General features: G+C 32.8%; 1 protein-coding gene across 2 annotated transcripts in view; it reads right to left on the bottom strand.

The window, feature by feature from the left end:
- Positions 1 to 17,886, bottom strand: part of LOC143059660 (putative nuclear hormone receptor HR38) — a 48,326-nt gene extending 30,440 nt beyond the window's left edge. Inside the window, exon 1 of one of the 2 annotated variants that reach the window (XM_076233197.1) lies at positions 17,765 to 17,886. The gene's annotated coding sequence lies outside the window, so the exon portion shown is untranslated. Of the gene's footprint in view, positions 1 to 6,795; positions 7,156 to 17,764 lie in introns of those variants that run through there. The other variant, XM_076233196.1, reaches the window with a different exon arrangement.
- Between the last annotated feature and the right edge of the window lie 712 nt (positions 17,887 to 18,598).

The raw sequence follows: 18,598 nt of genomic DNA on the forward strand, positions 1-18,598 counted from the left end.
AAATACTTTGTCAAAATTTTATGAAAATTAAACGACCCAAATTAATTTTAGTGAAAGTGTTGGGTACCACCTTAAAACTCATAATACGATATAAACTGACAACACCGTTACAAAAAAAAAAACAAAATACGACGAAAAGACAATCAAGTCGATAAAATAATGACACAGACAAAATAGACTGAGAAACACAAACGACGCTAAAACACACAATTTGTTCTCATCTGTTCCGAAAGGGTGAGCAGATCCTGCTTAAAGAAGATACGGGTCTAGTCACACAGCATCAGTAAAAAAACTAGGACAAAATAAAAAAAAAAAATCAGTCCAAAAAACAATGTACAGAAGAGTAAAGTTTGAACAACAGGAACTCATCCAAGTCAAACATAGCGAATTATTCGTTCTTTCCGAAAAGATAAATTTGTATCGAATATACCAGCTTATTTGGTAAGTCAGACGCGTTTCGCCTTTATAAAACACACCAGTGTCGCTCAGATCCCAGATGTTGGAATGCCAATCAAATACGGAGTTACAGAGCATTGAACATGAAAAAAAAGAAAAAATGAACAAAAGCAGTGTCTGCTCCGGATTCGCTATTACAAATCACCGTCTTGTGAATGTTTTTACCATGCACTGAATCTGTTTTAGTGTCATTCGTTGGCACTATACATAAGGAAAGGAGCAGAGGATGGGCTTGTGACTACATTTTTGTACATACATTTTGCCATCTTTAACAGAAATATAGTGTTTTAACATTTCAAAACAGTCAATTTAATCTTGCTTGTGTTCGTAAAACTTTCGAATATATGATTTGTAACTTGCCATTTAGAACCAGTGACCAAATAACTTTTTTTGTAAGCAAGGTGATTCATTTGTCTAGGTAATTGAACTGCAGTTACTTATCACTAGCCAGTCAACACTGAGGTTGTGAGTTTGAGCTTGCACTCGAATCTAATCTGAATTGACTAGGATTGTCAGTTTTCCTACCGAAGGTCTGTGCTTTTCTCCTGGCACTCCGGCTCCCTCCAACAATAAAAACTGACCCCAAGAAATAGCACAATAGTGTTGAAAGCGCGTTAAATACTGATCAATCAATCAATCATTGTAAGAAGCACTTTTTTTCATATAAGCAATCTTAGTAGGAATAACTAGCCACAACTGGATGTATTCATAGTATATTTTACTTTCAATCATGAGAATTCATGCCTTCGCTCATTGAGAAAAAAAAAACATAATTAGTAGGTATAGGAAGATGTGGTATGAGTGCCAATGAGACAACTCTCCATCCAAATAACAATTTATAAAAGTAAACAATTATAGGTCAAAGTATGGCCTTCAACCCGGAGCCTTGGCTCACACCGAACAGCATGCTATAAAGGGCCTCAAAATTACTAGTGTAAATCCATTCAAACGGGAATAGCTAACGGTTTAATCTATATATATATATAAAAAAAACGAGAAATGTTTACTGATTTATTATAGTTTTGTGGTTTGAGTCATTTATAAAATAAAGCCTTAGTGCATATTATTTATTTCAGTTCAACATACAACTTGACATTATCATCTTAAACTTTATCAATGACATGAGGTTACAAACATGAAGTTTGGTTGTACCTGTAGAAAACTTATTTCAAACGGGATAGCACATCCTCATTTTTACGGAAATGTTGTTAACCGTACCCGGAAATTTAGAAATGTTCCATGTAAACTTGTCGCTGCGTTAAATAAACTTATTCTAAAAGGTTACCTATTCAACACTGTAATAAGATCATTGAATATTGTTTTTATTGGTATAAATATTGATTTTGTTATCAGTAAATTAAAAGCTAGCTAAATATTACTAGTATGTTATATGCATATACATATTCATGGATCTACAATCTGTCGGTACCTGTAACTTGGCATTGCAAAAGGTCATGTTTTTCTCTGGCTGTTTATGACGTCTTTACACTAAATCCACTGGATGTTGGATGTGTACAGATTGATAGTTTAGTCTTAGTTGCATGATTTTTTTATTAGTTGTTAGTGGCTTTAAACTAGCTGTCTGTCAACTGCGAGTACTCTCAGATCTGTTCATTGTGTCTTTTTGTGTCGGGATGTATAAGTACCGGGACACATAAAATTGAGAATGGAAATGGGGAATGTGCCAAAGAGACAACAACCCGACCATAGAACAGACAACAGCAGAAGGTCGCAAACAGGTCTTCAATGCAACGAGAAATTCTCGCACCCGGAGGCGTCCTTCAGCTGGCCCCTAAACAAATATATATGGTTCAGTGATAATGAACACCATACTGAACTCCAAATTGTACACAAGAAACTAAAAGTTAAAATAATACAAGACTAACAAAGGCCAGAGGATCCTGACTTGGGACAGGCACAAAAATGCGGCGGGGTTAAACATGTTTGTGAGATCTCAACCCTCCCCCCTATACCTCTAGCCAATGCAGAGAAGTAAACGCATTACAATACGCACATTAAAATTCAGTTCAAGAGAAGTCCGAGTCTGATGTCAGAAGATGTAACCAAAGAAAATAAACAAAATGACAATAATACATAAATAACATCAGTTAACTGACATGCCAGCTCCGGACTTCAATTAAACTGATTGAAAAATTATGTCTTTATCATAAGAATATCAGGCACAATCCTCCCCGTGAGGGGTTTAGTATCATACCATCATAACATATATGAGAAGAACATAACCCGTGTCATGCCAACAACTGGTTTTTATTAATAATAAATGTGTTAAGTGAATCAATATTAACGCCACAATATGCAATATTTAATGACCTGACAACTATATCCCTTCTTAATACGTATATTTAAAGGTTTTGTTAGCTTCTGAGGTGAATACCGGGACACATCCACTTGTATTTTGTCCTTCTGATGAGTTAAGCCTTTTTCAACTGATTTTTATAGTTCGTTCTTATGTTGTATTGTTATACCACTGTCCCAGGTTAGGGGAGGGTTGGGATCCCGCTGACATGTTTAACCCCCGCCATATTATTTATGTATGTGCCTGTCCCAAGTCAGGAGCCTGTAATTCAGTGGTTGTCGTTTGTTTATGTGGTACATATTTGTTTTTCGTTCATTTTTTTTTACATAAATAAGGCCGCTAGTTTTCTAGTTTGAATTGTCTTATCGGGGCCTTTTATAACTGACTATGCGATATGGGCTTTGCTCATTGTTGAAGGCCGTACGGTGACCTATAGTTGTTAATATCTGTGTCATTTTGGTCTTTTGTGGATAGTTGTCTCATTGGCAATCATACCACATCTTCTTTTTTATAGTAGTAATTATGAAACACATTTTATATGTTCATCAATGGTTTTCAAACTATATATATGGACCGAGTTTTCTGAATAAAATTGAAAAAAGCTTCGTATACAACACCTAAAGTAATGTTAACGTGTTAATGCATTATATGTTTTTTTAAATTCAATTTTTTGGGGTGAGGGGGTGGGGTGGGTGGTAATATTAAGAGTTTGACAAAAAAATAACAGGTGATCATTTACTAGCATATACAAATTTACATATATTCTACTAAAAAGTACTTTTTTTTTATCAGATTTGATATGTCAATCTAGTACAAAACAGGAGGCTTCAGTAGGCTACCCCTTCACTATTAGATCAAATGGTTGCCCACCTAAGTCACTTTTTAGCAAACTTTACAGTTTTAAACTTATTGTATTTCATATTTCATACTCCTTTTTGTCCTCGATTTAAAAATTAAGTTCATAGGTCAGGTTGAAAGGTCGCCTGCCAAACCTCCCCGAGGTAGCAAGTTAGTTTTGACCATGTTGGAATCACAAACGTGTTCCGATTTAACAGATATTCATTTGTAGGCTCATCGGTAAGCTCTGGTGGCGTTAAGAAACAATCAATCATCAGTCAACCAGAAAACAGTCTCTTTATTCTAAGAAATGGTTGATGGATTTTATAGCTCACTATGCGGTATGGGTTTTGCTCATTGTTGAAGGCCGTACGGTTACCTATAGTTGTTAATGTCTGCGTCATTTTGGTCTTTTGTGGATAGTTGTCTCATTGGCAATCATACCACATCTTCTTTTTTATATTCAAGCAAGATTTTAATTATCATTCCACCTACATGTATATCATGTATATTATATAAGTAATTTAAAAGAGTTTATATCCATTGTCACAACGCATTTAATTGGCGTATAGTGGTATTAAGTTAAACCGTCCGTCAACATTTAATCAGAAACGCCTACAAGGTTTTCATACAATATTCTCGTTCACAAGCTAATATAAAAGTGCAACATATCTACCGGTGCAATATTTCTAGGAGGAGTCGAGACACGCTCTTTTTTTATAATAAAAATATGAACTCCCTCACCTTTCTAGGAGAGATAGAGAGAGCACCCGTAAGTCATTTGAGTTTCATGTACTATGTATATATAGGATTGTATGTGGTATTACAAATTAAATGCATAGTTGCATAATAAAAAGACATTTGATATAAAAACTAATAATACGTGGTATATTTAAACTCTAAATCAGAGAAAGAATAACGTATAAGTGTGCCACAAAGTGGACTGTACGGTCTTCAACAATAAATAAATGCCATACATAACACATAGCAAGCCATAAAGTGCCCTACATGACAAATACGAGTGAACTAACGGCCTGATTTGTGTACAAAAGATTATGCGATAAACAAAAATGATATACAATATACACCAGCACACGACAACAAATACTGAGTTACAGGCTCCTGACTTGGGATAGGGCGCACTAAAAGTGTATGACGGGTTTAAACACGTTTCGGGGCCCTACCCCCCTCCCTTTACAGGAAATAACTCTGTAACAGCGCCATACAAGAACAAATTTTTGATTTACCAGATAAACTGCAGCAGGCAAAGAAGCTGCCAATGTTATTTCTTGTAAATTCATTGACTAAAGATTGCTTTTCGCGTTTTTGCCTCAGTTAGCATGGGCTGTTTTTTTTCTTTCTTCATTTTGGTGCTTTTATTGTGTATAGTTCACTTTCAGAGAGGCAATCTAACTAAATATAGAAAAAAATCTAACGATAGTCTCAATTTCAAGAGCTAACAACGAGAACATTTGTATGTTTATATGTACAGTTTCTAAATACAAACATGCGGTATGGGCTTTAATTGCTCTTTGTTGAAGGCCGTACGGTGTTCTATAGATGTTAATTTCTGTGTCATTTTGGTCTCTTGTGGACAGTTGTCTCATTGGCAATCATACCACATCTTCTTTTTCATATATACAAAATTTAATAAAAAGAAAAAGGTCAAACGATTGTATATTTCATAAGTCCCACCTACGAAAGTACGTTTTCTAGTCAGTGCATCTGTTAATCCGCCCTCTCGTATCAGGATAAAAATCTTGGAATGCTGTAGGTTAATTCAAGTTTTGTTTTAGGACAATTTGTGGTCACATAAACCTGAAGCTTTGTACACATGTGGATTGTGAATTGATTATTGTAACAGTTATAATTATGGCAAAAATGTGTTTTGACGAAGAAATCACGATTCAATAAACATGATATAAGACAGCGCTAGAAAGGCTGCATGGTGTCTTATAAGCGCAGAATTCAGCTCAACAATATTATGTAAGATTGATCCTCTGAAAGTGTTACATTGTTTTATTGCACTATGTCCAGCGCCCTAGACCACATGACCCATCAGGCTATATCAAATTATAGCTTGCTTTCGTTAGTCAGAAGCGCCTTAAACGTTTCCTCGTCGGCTTTCTCTACAGTTATAAAACAGTACATTATGTGTAGTGGTATATCAGGTATACCAGTTACCACAAGTGGAAGAAGCTAGGGCAACTACATCGATCTTACATTGGTTTAGAACTAATATATATCAAACAGTGACAAAATATCACGTATTACAGATGAAAGGGTGGGCAGGTAAAAGGAAACATGGGAATGAGGGACTGGAAGCGAGTCGGGGGAAGTAAAGTAGGATTCATGGAGAACCGGAGGGAGAGGGGGAAAAATAAAAATGGATGTATTGTACTGTGAATTGTTTTAGTCGATTGTGTTTTCGTCGGCAGAATAAGTAGGAAAAGGGGGAAATTGGGGAGGGAAGTAGAATTTATGGAAGTAGGAGTTAGTGGTAGGGAATCAGGGATTCCCCTGATCACCCCTTCATAAATATTGCATGAGAAAAAAACTTCTATACTTAAACGTCCTAACAATATTTCAGAACACAGCATGCAACAACGATCGCCAATCAGAACTGAAAATCAATAACATCATGCATCAACACACTTTATTCGTATACAGGGGTTGGAACCGATCTTTTTTTACGATAAATGCTTTTGAATGGGGACATTTGGTTTATACCGCTTGAAAATATGGACATATGGTTGAACCCCCCCCCCCCCTTTCTCCTTTTCTAATCCTGGATTGAACCTTCGTTTTTAACGATTCTGTATCCATCCTTGTCCATTCACATTAGTTGCCCATTGTAGGTTTTCTTTCTGGGAAATCTTTTCAAAACTACTAGAACTGTCGATTATCTGAAAAGAGGTTAGAAATAGATAACACACCTAAGAGTGTTTTACATAGAAAAGTACTTTTTCTGTGCATGTTTATAAAATATTAAGCGGCATGTTTACGTCAAAACAAAACATGACTCTTCAATGTGAAGACGTTTTTCGGGTGATGCTAAGTTGACAGTAAATAGGTTTCAAATCATGTACACAATGACAAAGCACTACTCCCCCCACAAAAAGACAATACCCAAGAGTCCAAAAAAGGGTATTTATATTATGTCTTCAGACGCTTTTAATACTTACCATACACGTGACATCACAAAAGTCAGCTGAATACCAAAGAGTAAAATATTTCTTAATTGGTAGCAAGACGGCAGTAAAACTTTGATATTATCACGTAAATCCGTTTCTATATTATATTTAATATGACTAAATGTCATTTCAACGTATCCATTATGTGACGTAATCCAGGCCATGATTCGCACATTGTTGACGAATTAGCACATATTTTCTTTAACTTCCATGTTGTAAAAAAATTCACTGGTCAAGAATATATCCATTTGTTAAACCTAATGTCAAATGCAAGCCTCGAAGGTTTCAATCTCCATGGACTCTTTCTGTTTGGCCTTTGGACCTTTTGTTAATAAAATAAATTATTCTTAAAATTCTACAAAACTACTACATGTTCTAGAAGAGTTTATTTTGGAAAACCTTCATTGATATAAAATAAATCTATATATACCATAGGATAAGGTAAATACGTAAAGGCTAACAATTATGTACGTTATGAATACAAAATTTTCATTATGACGCAAGCAATGACAGTCTCGTAGCGTAGCAACGATTCGAATTGCACACTGATTGCGTTTTTCTATCGATTTAGCGGAAGCTATTGGAAGTGCTCTACCAAATGCTCTCGTTCGTTGTTATAAATTTAGCATTGATCGTCTGCTAAATTTAGATCAACTTCGTCAGCAGACGATCTATTCACCATCACTATGACGTAGAAATGTTTCTAAATTTAGACACATGACGACCTTACAATACTCGAGGTATTGTGCGTTATTAAGTCGTGTTAACCTACCGTGTCGGTAACTGACTGTCAATTCTAGTGCATGTTTGCGCTTCGATTACTTTGAAACTGTAAGACGTATGTTTATTTTAACAATAAAGTACTTTTATATTCTATTTTTATAGTGAATCCATACCGTAAATATGAATGGCTTATAGTGCGTTTTGATTTTATGATGGTGGGTATAGGTTACAACAGTAGTATTTATTCTTCCATTACTTCCATAGGCGAAAATACTATCATATTTTACTTCTCATTAAAATAAAAACCTGGAAAAATCAATTATGTGTCACATTGGTATTATAGCTTTATTGTACCATTCGGTTTGTTTGTATTGCTTGACCCTATGGGTGTAATTTTGCAAGAAAGATTCATTTATTATTTTGTTTTAGAAATTGAAGTCAAACAGTATCGTGACTATCGTCCCAGGGGCGGATGCAGCCATTTTAAAGAGGGGGTTCCCAACCCAGGATAAAGGGGGAATCCAACTATATGTCCCCATTCAAATGCATTGATCGGCCAAAAAAGGGGGGTTCCAACCCCCGGAACCCCCTCTGGATCCGCCACTGCGTCCAACGCAGCTTGTTAATGTATCCATACCCACCGTCATTTTGCAATAATTTTGTGAAAATTTAGAATTCTTTTCGAATAATTCATAAGAAATTATTTAATGGGTTTTAAAACGTATATTGTAAACTATTCATAAATGAGTTCAAATACCTATATATAATATAATATTATTAAGTAGGTCTGAGTCAGTGACAACTCTACAACAGAACAGGTTTATCCATCGGATCACCAGCAATGATGTATATACAACTCGTCTAAACATCAACCCAACAATGTTAGATCTGTAAATTTGCTTTCGCAAATTGTTTGTTCTTCCCTCGCCGGGATTCGAACCCATGCTACTGAGAGTATCGTGACACCAAATCGCCTGCACTGTATTCATTCATTTGATGTGTTAATTTGAGCTTTTGATTTTGACATTTGATTAGGGACTTTCCATTTTGAATTTTCTTCGAAGTTTAGTATTTTTGTGATTTAACTTGTGTTCCAATCATTGCTAAAATGCTCAGTATTTAAATTTTACTCTCAGTAAAAGGTTGAAACAATTTTTAATGCACGAAACTGGCTCCAGTGGCTGATTCAGAGGGTGAAAAAAGGGGGGAGAGCGAGAGTGTGAAAAAGAAATATATTACCATGTTTTTCCTGATTCAGAGGACTTTAAGCATTTAAAAATTGTCAACAAATGTTTCGTTTCAGCATAACTTTTGTATGTCTATTCATATATAGTATGTAATATTTATTGTGTGTTTATCTCTATACAAATGTAATTCAGGTTTGTTGAAAAATAAAGATATAGTGGAATAACCTCCCCCCTCCCCCTTTTTTCCCCAAAACCTAGTTCCGAGTTCAAATCTACAAAGGTGATTACAGACTTTGGGAATTTGGAATATTTATCGAAAACAAAAGGAGACACCTGACATCATGAACACATTTTAAAAGTCTAAGGAATGAAAACTATCAATTGTCCTTCCAATACGAATTTACTTATGTATAGAGGCATTCTATAGAATATTTGATTTTACAATAGCAATGTATAGATATGCCATCAATATAGCGATATTTAGCGGTAACGAAACCTATCCATTTATTCGAAATAAAGATATTTATATACAATTGATAATAAAATATTTTAGAATATAACATAGACTCTTTTTATATTCGAATAATAGTAGCTAGGTTTTCACAACTTTGTGATTGTCACCACGTGTTTGAAAAAATTATAGGGAAAATCGGCACTGACTCTTTCCATTCTTATCTCGTTCATTTGTTTATTAAGATCATATTTGAAGAATTTTATGGAAGAGGACTCAGGTATCCGAATACCGATATATCTCCTTTTAAAAAATACAATTAGATCCTGCTGTAAAAGTATCTAATTTTTCAGACATTCCAATTTCATCTATAAAATTATATTTTTAGTTGAGGTCTTTCTGGCAAATGGGACATAATTCAAATATAAAAAACATTCTATATGTGTGCAAAATGCTTTATAAGTATGGTAATAACATTTTAACTGAAACAGACGAGTAAATTAGAGATTTCACGGATTCTCATGAAATTTTGCATGCATCTTGAGAAAACTGCATATGGATATCGCTAGAATGGTGCTTTTAACTTAATGCGATCATCGAGCAGATCAAGTATCCATTAAACTACATGTATACAATGTATAAAATTTTATTTTAAACGATCAAGTACTAACAACCATTGTTGTTTCATTTTGTTATTGTCTTATTAATGCCGTATATTGTACTATATTGTACTATTCCCTTTGTAGGCCCATTTAATGGAAATAAAGATATTCTTTAAATAAATATTTTTCAAGTAAATGAAGTGAACATATTCTTAGTGTAACACTACCGAGACAGAGGAGATTAATCGAGTACAGACAATACCTGATTATAAGTATTTGTATTGCAACAAAATAAGTTACAGGCTTTGAATTATTTACGTTGAATTTTTATCACAATTACTATAAAAAAAAAGAAGATGTGTATAATTGTCAATGGACAACTCTCCGCAAGATACCAAATGACACAGACATTTACTTCTATGGGTCACCATACGGCTTTTAACAACGATCAGAGTCCATATCGCATAGTTAGCTGTACGTAGAAATCACAAATCACAAATCACAAATGTAAAGCAGTTCAAAAGAAAAAACCAACGGCCTAATTAATGTTAAAAAAATGAACGAAAGACAAATATGCAACACAGCGACAAACGACAACCACTGAATTACAGGCTCCTGACTTGGGACAGGCACATACATAACAGAATGTGACGGGATTAAACATGCAAGCTGGATCTTAACCTTTGCCTTCGGAGGAAGAGATACAACCATTAATTCATGTTTTTTATTATCGAAAGAACATGTGTGTTGTGTAGGTTACCGCCATACATGTGTTATAGGATCTGCTTACGAAGGAACACATCTGATCACCACCGTTTTTTTTTTTATTGGGTTCGTTTTGATGATTTTTTTCTTCTTTGTGCCATGATTGCCAATCTCTGTTCGACTTGTGATTTTTGATAGTCCTTGTACCTTTCGCCTCATTTTTACCAAAAAAATCCAAGTACCAGTTTTAATTTATTGCCTGTCCTCCAGGTCGACTCAAAACCTCATATTGGGTTTAATTTTAATTTGTGTTGGTATATAAAGATGAAATATTTGCTACTAGACGTTAGGCAATCAAAAATCAATCTATTGGTCTCATAAAAAAATATAAAGCGATTTATTGGATTGCTCATAGTCCACTGAATTATCATTTGACAAAGAAAATAACTCTGCTAACTAAAACTGAAAGTATCAGTGCTGACTTAAAGGCTCATCTTTACGTTAAGAATATCAACCCCCACCCAAACCACTTTTTAAATTGTTAAACGATTGTAACCGCGAATGACAAAACACTTTAAGACACTAAATATAATAAAATGCATCATATGCACATAACAAAACACATATCAATTTGTTATTAAATAATATAATTGTCTTTGAAAAAAACCGTCTAGACATACGAGGATATATATATATGAAATGTCTCTTTTTTTTCAACACGTTGAACAAGTAATAGAGGTTGGGTCTATTTCCCTGTATTATTAAATTTTCCGTCAAAATGGCGAACCCTACTGACAAAAATATCTCGAACGGCCAATATAATATAATATTTATTTCCATAAAATCGTATTATGCAAGTTGCTGTTGGAGGCATCTTGATTTCAGAAATTGTAAATTCTTATTATATTATTTTTCTATATTTACGATATTAAGAAGAATGTCGCCAACCCAAATGATTTAAAGTATACACGAAAGACAATATATACTAGTATATATAGCTTTACTTTTAAAAGAAATTTGTGTTTGTTAATAGTATCCTTCTTTAACATTTTGTTCTCAAAATTGCGATTTCAGGTTATTTTGTAGAAACAAATTTTGAAAATGGTTCTGGTGTGAAATAAATTCGGTGGAATTTAGCCCTTCCTTTTTATTCTTCGAACCAATGTTTTACAGTTTCTTGACATTGAGATGCCCGGCTCTAAGCGTATTTGAGGAAACGAACCGCTATTACAGCCATCTGGTATCTCAAAATTAAGAATGTTCTTTCAATTTTTTTTAACAATGAACAAAAAACAAATATATCATATACAGCAACACGCAAAACTGAATATTTCACTTTTAATGTGCCTTATAATGTCGATTGTGTCGTCATTGATGAATTCATTTTTTTTCAAAATTTTGTATTGCATTATAAATCATGATAAAACATTAAAAAATGCGAGTATTGATCGTCTGTAAATATATTTGATCCACAAAAAATATCAAAATTGATGTGAAAATATATGTTTTTTTAAAAACATGTATTTATATCTATACTGTATTAAAACACGTTGATTGCTTAGTTGTTTTTTGTTGGTTTTTTTTCAGAGCATGTTAATGCATATTTTTTTTTTATTTGTGGGTATCACAATGGCTTTGGAAATAAACCCCCTCTTTCTATATAGATTTTTTGTTTAAATTTCAAAAATAAATATATATATATATTTTATTTCAATTTATTTTCACTTAGCAAATGTGAAAATTAGTTTAAATGTTTTGAAATATTCTTCCCCCATATAATATGTATATATTAAATGTCAGATCAAATACAGATTCGTATATTCATAAAAAAAAAACTAACCCAAATCAGGAAAGTAAATTATAAACTATACAATTATATAGAAATATGTTTATGGACGAGATCGGGTTTTTATAAGTAAAATGGGTCTCGTTCAAATAAATATGTGTGTTTTCAGGTTCCATTTTGTTAATATTTTTGTTCAATTTTGTAATATTCATTGAATAAGATTTTTTTAATTAAAAAACATTTCTTTATTTTTTTCACCTTTTGTTGGCTTTAAAAAAAAACAAAAAAAAAAACAAAACAAGGAGATGTGGTTAGATTGCCATTGACTTTTTTTTTGGTCCTGCGACAAGTATTGAAAATGAAATTAGCAGATGTGGATGTAAGCTACGATAGGTAGGTGACCGCACTGCATTCAATAATGAAATGATCATCACCTTCACCGCAAGTTTACATTGTACCTTTGTTTATGGTTATACACGTATGTTTATGGAGGTGGCTATTTTTATTCACACATATCTCTTCTTGTTCACAATTATGATTCAAGAGTTAACACTTAGTTAACACATAGGAATTCAGCAGGCGTGATTTCTGGTGAACAGATCAAATAGCATGTATGATTGAACATGTACATTTTGTACATTGTTTGTACATATTTAGGTACAGCTTGTCTTAAATATTATTTGTAGCGTTCCTGTTCTTTCATCGTGCATATACGTTTCAGAGATTTTACATCAAATTTTTAATTAGTTCCACAAATTGTACTGATTTAATGATGTTCTCTGGTCTATTCCAAAATAACAAGCTTTTCGAAACATTGTTTTATATTGATTTACGCAACTTAATGGTTTGTGTCACTTGCTTTTCGTATATGTATTGAAAAGTTGGCGGGAAATGGTTCTCTTGATATTTATTATTAATATATCATTGGCGCCTTTTATCTTTCAAAAACGGCAAAAAAAAAACCAACGTATAAGATTTTCACAAATTGCTTTTAAACTATACTGTAGTAAAAATATAAAGAGAAAAGTAGTTGTCAGCGTGCAAAATATTTAACTGCACTTTACATGGACGAAACCAGAGGATTACTACTATCCGAAAAAGTCAAAAACCAGATAAGCGAACATCCCCAAGGCTTGCTCCCACTATAACTGCAAAGATTATTTAAAACTCATTTTTTGTTTTGAAAAATAAATCTCAGAGTAATCACCCTATTATATGTACATCCTTTGTAAATTTGGATGTGGTAGTCACCGATTACCAGTCGAGACCGGGAGATGACGCAATTTGCCAAGAAGCGAAAGAGTGTGCTCTCTATGTGACTCGATGGATATCGGTGATGAATACCACTATATTATGACATGTAGCTACTTTATTAATGAAAGAATAAATCAGCTTCCCCCTTTTTGTCATGAAAATGTTAACATTTATAAGTTTGAACAGCTATTTGCTTCCAACAATGTAATTATATTAGAAAAACTATGTAAATTTATTAAGAACGTCCAAGAGAAGGTCGTTCCTCCAGGTTAAAACTTCTTAGTATTATTTTATACATGTATATGTAATTCACACATGCTATATAAGTTTATATATTGTTAATATGTATATGTTTTCTGCAACAATTGTTTTAAGAGAATAAAGTATTAATTCATTCAAAGACTGTTTAAATTGTGTTTTTTTAATTGTTAATTTCCAATCATTATGATAATTTACGATGATGAATATTATTGATGTGTCTCCTCTTTTCACCGTAAAAATGTAACCATGGTTTTAATAAATTCATGATTCTAATTGGACTACATGTATATTAATTTGGACAAAAATGTAACCAAAAATCAAATTTCAAACATACTGATTTAATTCGTTTCCTCACCATTTCTGCCGCCTACTGTTTTTTCTTGGTATGTGTTTCTTGAGAATTAAGCAAAAACAGGAGAATCGATCGTTCCCCGATCGAGAAAATACAAATACTATCAAAATTGCTACTTATCAACTAAAAACTTCGGCATATTGAGTAAAATCAAATACTGTGTAAGGTGCAATGACTTCTTCTACATAAGAAAAGTTTACTTGGACATGTACGGTATATATGATACATTGAATTCGTAAAATCTGGGACTTTGTTAGTAGCGTATTACCACTAAACTTATTAGTGATTTTAAGACAAGAAAAGCTTTTCATTATTCAGTGTTAAAATGGATTTTTCTTTCTGTGGCTTTTTAGCAATAAATTTTCAAATTTTTTCATATCTTTCTTTCCATATGATATTATTTTTATGTTCCTTCAATTGTTTGAAGTAACTTAAGTGTGTAAGTTTGCTCTTGCTTAAACACATGCATGAGGCAGTGTCTGGGCCATTTTTTTTTAACAGTATGTCAGTTGCCGGGTGAAGATTGCTCATTATTATTGTACTAGTATTGAGAATTTATAACTAAAGCTGAAAATTAACTTCAAACTTGTTGAGTATAACTGCTGTAAAAATAATACTTTTATATTTAATAGAGTAATACCAAATACTGTGTAAGGTGTAATTACTTCTTCCACATAAGAAAATACCTGTACCAAGTCAGGAATATTACAGTTATTATTCATTCGAATGATGTGTTTGAGGGGGGTCTCATTGGGGGGTTCTGATCCCGGATTCCGCTTACTGTTTTGTCAGATTCCTGTATCCCGCTTACACTATGTACGTATTAAAGCAATTCTCATTTTTTTGTCATTTCCCGTGTCCCGCTAGACTTCATTTCCCGTTTTCACGGCACAATAATTTGACTTTCACGTGTCATGCTTACAAAAAATCGACAATCCCGCGTCACGCTTAGACCCCAATGAGACCCACTTAGACATTCTGATTTTGCTATTTGATTATAATTGACTTTCCGTTTTGAATTTTCCTCGGAGTTCGGTATGTTTTACATTTTACTTTTTCCTATATGTGAGAGTCTTTAAAAGTTTTATAAAATAGAGAATAATTGTCCAACGTTACAGAATAATAGCCTAAAAATAGAGAATAATGGGTGTTTAATGTGGTACCTAACACTACAGAGAGATAACTCTGTAAAGTCAGCTAAACGTTTTAATTACGTTGTGTTGTAACAGAAATATTAAGCTTCTCAATGATCAAAATTGGTGTTTGACAAATTGCTATATAATCAGTGTAATTTTTCTGACAAAACGGTTGATTCCGAATTTTTTAAATTTTTATATTTTTATTAAAGTGTCAAAGTACTTTGACAAAATTTTATGAAAATGAAACGACCCAAATTAATTTTAGTGAAAGTGTTGGGTACAACCTTAAATATAAAGAATAGAGAAGGATAGATAAAAAATCGAGGAAAGACCCAAAAAAATAATAAAACAATAAGAAAATGAAGGACCCTGATCCAGACCCCTTTTATATACAATTTTACTTTCAAATCGTCATTTACGGCTCAGTATGTCTGAACACCCTATTAATACCCATACTGCAAATGCATAAAAAAACTCAATCCCAATCGTATTGCAAATCGAAAAGGTAGACACATATTTGATTCAATTTTTTATATTTTTTCTAGGAAGGAATTCTCGATTTATGAGTTTAAATGTCCCTCTGGTATCTTTCGCTCTCCTTTTAGATTGCTGTACACGATAGCAAAACAATTATTACAATGGCAATCGGGATAACAGATTTAGTTCAAAGATTGATATTTTGTTCGCATTAAAAAAAATCTGTTTAGTTTTGCATGTAATATTTGCGACTGAAAATATATAAAATATATGTACATTGATGAAAAATATAAAATTTATTTGTACGAGCTTTAGAAACAGGACTAAAATCAAGGATCACCGATCTGTTCTCCTGTATCGCAGCGAATACAAAGACTTTTATTATATATTCCAAAATGTACATATAATGTTTTTATCCTCCAATCTACACCCGACATTAAAAAATCGACATTTTAAACGCAGACCGCGAAGAGGACCCCAAAATGATCTGTTACGCAAAAAGAAATATCAACAGTATCGCTTGCTAAGCATGGATAGAAGCGGGATGAAAGAAGACTGTATTGATCTGTATGAGTACAAATACAGACAAAATTTACTTATGTACAGTCAGGATCCTACTTCGTCAAAATTATCTCCCCATTACGCCAGTTCATTTTCACAATCGTAAAAATGGAAGCCATTGTAGCGATGACGCGCTACCAATTTTGCTCTTGGAAACCGATAAATTTATCCACATTGCACCAATACGATCCTTATATGTCAGTTATATTTTAAAAGACAAATGTATCAACTAGCTAATGAGCATCAGTTAATGATATTGTCTGCATTGATTCAACTTAAAACTATTGTCTGATCGGTTGTTAGGTGGAATTTTCGAAAAATCATAAACATTTAAAAAAAATCTAATTAAATATTTCGTGGAAGGGCAGACTAGATTTTTTTAGTGGTTGAAGACTATAAACCCTAGTTATCACACACAAAAAATTAGAATTTTTCGAAGATATGCATTTTCATCATCCAACTTGTAAGACTGTCGTCAAGTACTTTCAGTAAAAAAATAGCTATTCGAACACACCTTCCCTGTTTTTGTGACTCATTAGATAGGTATTTCACTTGACCCATATATTTCATCTTTTAGTACTGTTATTTTTTTGTGTTATAAAGTCAACCTGTAGCTTTAATATATAAAAATGATAGAATCTGAAGCGAGACGATGTATGAAATATTCTTACTTTGAACGATATCAAGACAAAATACTCAACTCAAACACGCCCTAACATAAAAAGGTGCACTCGATTTTCTCTTTTCGATACAATTGTTACCTATTTTTTGGAATTTTTTCTTCAGTCACATAATGGAAGGGCAGACACGAAAATTACTGAACTAATAGATTGATATCTTTTCCGTCCGTGGTAATTTTTTCAAAAAAATCGGAGGTTATGCATTTTTGTCATCCAACTTGAAAGATACCCATGTCGTCGACTTGATATCTAATTGTTCTGCTTAACTATGTACTAGATAAATTGAAAACTTATGCAAATGGTGTTTTTGAAATAAAACACCTCGTAATTGAGAAGAAAATTGCAGTTTTGTTTGTTTCTATTAACTTTTTAAAAAATTGTCACTATAGTAAACAATACAGTAAACATTTATCGCCTTCTCTAATAGAGAGCTTCGATTCTTTTGTTCTATTTCAACCTGGTTTCCGACTGTGTACATGTTGTATGACTTACAATGGTTAGCTAAATGCAGGATAAATGAATGTAGAAGTATTCTAGAAGTACACGATTGTTCATGGTTCACAGATAACTTTGTAGTCAGTTTATAAATTTTGAAAACAAAACGATTCTTAATTTTGAATGTTACTGATATGGGCGTCGAGCACCTACACTTCATTTTAAAATATGGACGTCGATCACCTGCAACAGTATCGTGGTAATAGATTATAATATCATGCGGGATTTAAAAAAAATATATCAAAATCAACCTTAAAGGGGGCAAAATTTAAAAAAAATATACTTACAATGTATTTAATTCTCTTTTAAAACTAACACTAGTGAGATAACACATATTCCAAATTTACAACTATTGAGAAAGTATTCCAAAAACACAAATAATTGTTATGTTATACCCAAAATATACACCAAAATGCACACAACGTACACACTCTTAAACCACCAGATCTAACACTGTTTTCCCCAAAAATCATAGGATACGGTATATGGCATACTAATGAAAGATTCAACATTTATATAAAGATGAGTATAGTTCTGACATTTTATCAAAATACCATGACCTTATATTTTGACTAAAGACGCTTTGGTAGGACAGATATGAAAAGGTTAGTAACAATCGAACACGCCGCCCTGACATTAAAGAAACCGTATGTATAAATATCATGACCTTTTCTTTTTGACTTTCATCTCTATACAGATAATATTGTTAACTCATAGATCATATCTATCCTGACGGGACAAAACAAACTTCGCTATGGATAAATGAAAGATTTCTTTGGTTTCTGAAACCAAATAAAACACTGTATAGGAATTACGATGTACAGCTACGGAATCCATTTGAATGAGCGGACGGAATCAATATGTTGCTTCCTGAAAGTTTCTAATATTAACATTGAAACATTTTATCAATTTGTTAAAATTTAACTTTGTTACACTAAACTACGCATTATATATATTTATGTAATTCATGTGAAGCAAACGTTTACGCTTTTCTTTTTATCAATACAATCATGTATCTGAATGAAATAGGTTTAAATGTTTGCTTGAGAGGTTTATTAAAATTATATTGGTTTTTTTTTATTTTTAAAAATTAGGGTTATGATATCTATAACGGTTGACCT

This window comes from Mytilus galloprovincialis, chromosome 14 (assembly GCF_965363235.1).
Source record: "Mytilus galloprovincialis chromosome 14, xbMytGall1.hap1.1, whole genome shotgun sequence".
NCBI classification, from domain to species: domain Eukaryota; kingdom Metazoa; phylum Mollusca; class Bivalvia; order Mytilida; family Mytilidae; genus Mytilus; species Mytilus galloprovincialis.